The sequence below is a fragment of the Octopus bimaculoides genome, chromosome 4, assembly GCF_046866305.1.
Source record: "Octopus bimaculoides isolate indiv1 chromosome 4, ASM4686630v1, whole genome shotgun sequence".
In the NCBI taxonomy this organism is placed as follows: Eukaryota; Metazoa; Mollusca; class Cephalopoda; order Octopoda; family Octopodidae; genus Octopus; species Octopus bimaculoides.
Window position 1 is genome coordinate 73093678 of NC_142931.1, and position 5439 is coordinate 73099116.

General features: G+C 34.9%; 1 pseudogene; it reads left to right on the top strand.

Moving 5' to 3' along the window:
* The first annotated feature begins 4691 nt into the window (after positions 1–4691).
* LOC149136079 (uncharacterized) overlaps positions 4692–5439 on the top strand; it is an 11463-nt pseudogene continuing 10715 nt past the window's right edge.

The window sequence follows — 5439 nt, forward strand, 5'->3', positions numbered from 1 at the left end:
TTAAGGATGTTGAGCAAAACACCCATGTTTCCAAAGGTGAATTATTCAAACCCCAAAGAATTCATCTCAACACATGGCTATGATGCTCCCCCACTACTTCTGCTCATGATCAGAGATGCATATGACGTCAGCCACCAGGGGACATGCTCAACTGGTTAAGGTCAAACAACTGACAAGCAAATCTGTGGTATTAATTAGAATATTTGCTGCAGTCCATCTTTTATACCAAGACAAAACAATGTACATGATAACACTTCCAATCAATTAAGATCAGAAACCATGAGCGCCACTGCCTGGTACTGCATCCGGGCATTTATTATTAATATTATTATTATTATTATTATTATTATTATTATTATTATTATTATTATTATTCAGTAGTTTTATTTTGATAACGTGCTTTCACTTCACTACCGAGCGCAGCTCTGTGCGCCTTGGGTATGTACTGTGGTTTGCTGTGGTGCTCTTATGTTTACTGTATTGAAAGTGTTTTGCGTAGAATGTGTGCAGTACCCAGTAGTGCAATTTTCTGTATGTTATATATATTTGTAAGTCCTGCTATTTTTGTTATGTATTTGTCTGAATATTTTTTTATTATACCAAAGGCACCTACTATGATAGGAATTGTTTCTGTTTTTAGATTCCACATTCGAGTTATCTCTATTTCCAGGTCTTTGTATTTTGAAAGTTTTTCCATTTCTTTTAGAGAAACGTTGTCATCTGCTGGTATTGATACATCAATTAGAAAGCATTTTTTTTCTTCATGATCTTTGACAACTATATCTGGTCTATTTGCCTTCATTTCTCTATCTGTGTGTATTGGCATATCCCAGAGTATGGTTGCTTTCTCGTTTTCTGTGACATTTTCTGGCGTGTGTTTATACCATCTTTTTTCTGTTATTATTCCATAATGTTGGCATAGCTTCCAGTGTATATAGGTCCCAGCTCTGTCGTGTCTGTGAATATATTCCTTCTTAGCCAGGACTGGGCAGCCAGAGATAATATGATTTATTGTTTCTTGTCGATCTTCACATATTCTACAGTTACTTGTTATGCTTCTTTTCAAGATATGTTTTTGGTAATTTCTGGTGGGGAGGCTTTGGTCTTGTGCAGCAATTAAAAATCCTTCAGTCTCTGCTTTGAGTCCTGAGCTTCTCAGCCATTGCTGGGATTTTTCTCTGTCTGTTTCTTTCGTATTTAGTTTAGCCCAGTATTTACCATGTAGGGGCTTTTCTTGCCATCGTTTTATCATGGTCCGTTGCTGTTCTAGTTTTAGTTTGGATTTCATTTGTTTTATAGCTTTTGTTGTTTCTTCTTCTTCTTCTTCGTATTTGTTAGGTAGATTGATTTCTTGTTTGTATTTGTCAGCTTCCTTAAATACTGAAAACAGTTTTTTGTTTTGCTCGTGTTTTGTGGCTATTTGTATTAGTTTCCATTGCTTCTGGAGTAGGTATTTTTGCAGTCCTATGGTGGTTATTTTATAATAGTTTTCTAGCTGTATAAGACCCCTGCCACCTTCTGTGCGTTGTATATATAGCCTTTCTATGTCAGATTTTGGGTGGTGCATCCTATATCCTGTCATTATTTTTCTTGTTTTCCTGTCTATTTTACATAGTTCGTTTAGTGTCCAGTTATAAGCTGTAGCTTATAACTGGGACAGCTAAAGTGTTGATACCCATTATCTTGTTTTTAGCATTGAGCTCTGTTTTTAGTATTGATCTAACTCGTCTATAGTACTCTTTCTTTATTTTTTCTTTCATTTGTGTATGTTGTATCCTATCTAGTTCATTGACTCCTAAATACTTATATGGTTGGCTTTCGTCTAGTTCTCTTATTTCATTGGCTTTATCTAGTATTATATTGCTACTTTTAACTAATTTTCCTCTTTTCAGGGTTGCTTTGGCACATTATTATTATTATTATTATTATTATTATTATTATTATTATTATTATTATTATTATTATTATTATTATTATTATCATTAATATTATTATTATTATTATTATTATTAATGTGAAGAGCTGGCAACATTGTTAGCGACCTGGACGAAATGCTTAGCGGTATTTGTCACGTCGATGCATTCTCAGTTCAAACTACACCGAGGTCGAATTTAACCTTTCATCCTTTCGGGGTCGATAAAATAAGTACCAGTTGAATTCGAGGGTGGATGTAATCGACTTAATCCCCTCCCCCAAGCTGCTCTTGTAGCATAAATTTGAAATCCTTATTATTATTACGCCCTGAGTTCAAATTCTGCGGAAGCCGACTTTGTCTTTCATCCTTTCAGGGTCGATAAATTAAGTACCAGTTGAGCACTAGGGGCTATGTAATCGACACATCTCCTCCCCCAAAATGGCTGCCCTAGTGGCAGAATTTGAAATAATAATAATAATAATAATAATAATAATAATAATAATAATAATAATAATAATAACAAAAATAATAATAATGGCGATGGACAAGAAACAATAAATCATATTATCTCTGGCTGCCCAGTCCTGGCTAAGAAGGAATATATTCACAGATACGACAAAGCTGGGACCTATATACACTGGAAGCTATGCCAACACTATGGAATAACAACAGAAAAAATATGGTATAAACACACGCCAGAAAAGGTCACAGAAAATGAGAAAGCAACCATACTCTGGGATATGCCAATACACACAGATAGAGAAATGAAGGCAAATAGACCAGATATTATTGTCAAAGATCATGAAGGAAAAAAATGCTTTCTAATTGATGTATCAATACCAGCAGATGACAACGTTTCCCTAAAAGAAATGGAGAAACTTTCAAAATACAAAGACCCGGAAATAGAGGTAACTCGTATGTGGAATCTAAAACACAGAAACAATTCCTATCATAGTAGGTACCTTAGGTATAATAAAAAAATATTCAGACAAATACATAACAAAAACACCAGGACTTACAAGTATATATATAACATACAGAAAATTGCACTACTGGGCACTGCACACATCCTACGCAAAACACTTTCAATACAGTAACCATAAGAGCATCACTGCAAACCACAGCACATACCCAAGGCGCACAGAGCTGCGCTCGGTAGTGAAGTGAAAGCACGTTATAAAAATAAAACTACTGAATAACAATAATAATAATAATAATAATAATAATAATAATAATAATAATAATAATAATAATAATAATAATAATTATTATTATTATTATTATTATTATTTTTATTATTATTATTAAAATCTTAAACAAAATCATTCTTCAGAAGTACTCGAAAATTTAAGCAGAAAAGTTCCCTGAAATAAGATCACAGATGCTTTTGATTTTCGTTTTATTTATTAACTTTTTCATTTTCTTTTTTGCAGGATTGTTCCCTTTGTGTGTGTGTGTATGTGTGTGTGTGTGTGTGTGTGTTTGTGTGTGTGTGTATGTGCGTTTGTGTGTGTGTGTGTGTGTGTGTGTTAGTTCGTGCGTACGCGCGAGTGTGTGAGTGTGTATGTGTGCGCGCTTTTGCCTTCCCTGTGCGTGTATGTTTGTGTAATATTTGTTTATACCTTGATTTATATATCATTTTACTTTCGTTTTAACCTTCAAATATAACATTTTAGTTGATGTGTAGCATTCGGCTGTAATCTAGCAGAAAATCATTCCAAACCCAAATATGGCTACACACGATTGAATTCGTTGTTTATGGAAAGCAATGCCAAATGTTATGGTGACGGAAATCTAGCATATTGTCTAGTTTTACGTTTTTATTTTCATGTCTCAACATAAATCATTATTTTCACTATTTTATCAATAAAAACATGAAACAATCTAAACGAATACGCGATTTGAGTGATATAATATACATACATATATACATATAAACGTATGCATTTATATTCATATGCATGTGTGTGTGTGTGTACGTATGTGTATGTGGACATATATACACAAAGGTGTGTGTCTGTGCGCGTGTGTGTATGTTGTCAGACACGTTTCCATTGCGTAAAATATCTGATATTTCGTGTTCTTATTTTGCTATAATTCCTTTTGCTTTTGCCTTTCGTGTAAAGTACACTCAGCATACTTCTATTTCACTGACGCTCACATATTAGCATATGTGTGTCTATCTATCTATCTATCTATCTATCTATCTATCTATCTATCTATCTATCTATCTATCTATCTACGCACACACACAAACACAGACACACACTTATATTCATGTTTATGCATACCCCCACACGCACATACATATGTATATGATGATTGCAGGTGATTCCAGTCTCCTTGTGTTTCCTCGTTGTCAATGCCATTTCTGACTCTCCGTCCATAACCTCTCAGATGACTACTCAATTCCGTTGCAGAGCTGCATGGTTTGAAGCATATGTGAGTAACAGAAGTTGTCACTTCTTGTGCACTTTCAACGGGATAAGTCTGAGATGTCACCCTCTTCCGTCGTCAGAGGACTGTCAGTTGATGGAATGAAAATGGACTGGCCCTCTATCAGTTACGACGACAAGGGTTCCAGTTGATCCGATGAACGGAACAGCCTGCTCGTGAAATTAACGTACAAGTGGCTGAGCACTCCACAGACACGCGTACCCTTAACGTAATTCTCAAGGAGTTACAGTCTGACACAGAATGTGACAAGGCTGGCCCTTTGAAATACAGGTACTACTCATTTTTTCCAACTGAGTGGACTGGAACAACGTCTTGCACAATGACACAAATGCGTCGCCGGGAATCGCACTCACGACCTTACAATCGTGAGTTGAATATCCTAACCATTAAACCATAAAGAGGCATCCGTACACCACTGCATTATAATGATAAATGCTTGTGCAGCACGTGATTAGTGATCGAAACCATGTGACCAGTAATCACATGAAACCGCCGATTTACGTCAGAGTGTCCCTTGTTCTAAAAGGAAGCTGTGAAAACAGCTGTCGCCCACCAAGGATATTTCTACACTGGAATGTCATCACATATGGTAGTTAAACCATATGTGGTACCCTGAAAGGTGCTACTGCTTCGGGTCCGAACAGAACTGGGAACAGTAGTGGCTAAGAGGTGATCATCACAAAACACTGCAACTTCCGAACCAAAGCCCTACTACCTGATGTAGTTTAAAGTATACCCAGAACATACATATGTATGCATTCATATATATATATATATATATATATATATATATATATATATATATATATATATATATATATATATATATATATATATATATATATATATATATATATATATATATATATAGATAGATAGATAGATAGATAGATAGATAGATAGATAGATAGATAGATAGATAGATATAGATATCTTTTATAGGTTTATCGCACATATATTTTTTACACATTTTTTTCTGTATTCTACCTTCCACTCTACTTTTTTCCTGTTTGTATATAGACGTGTACATGGGACCTTTTGTGCGCGCTTGTGGATGTGTGCGTATA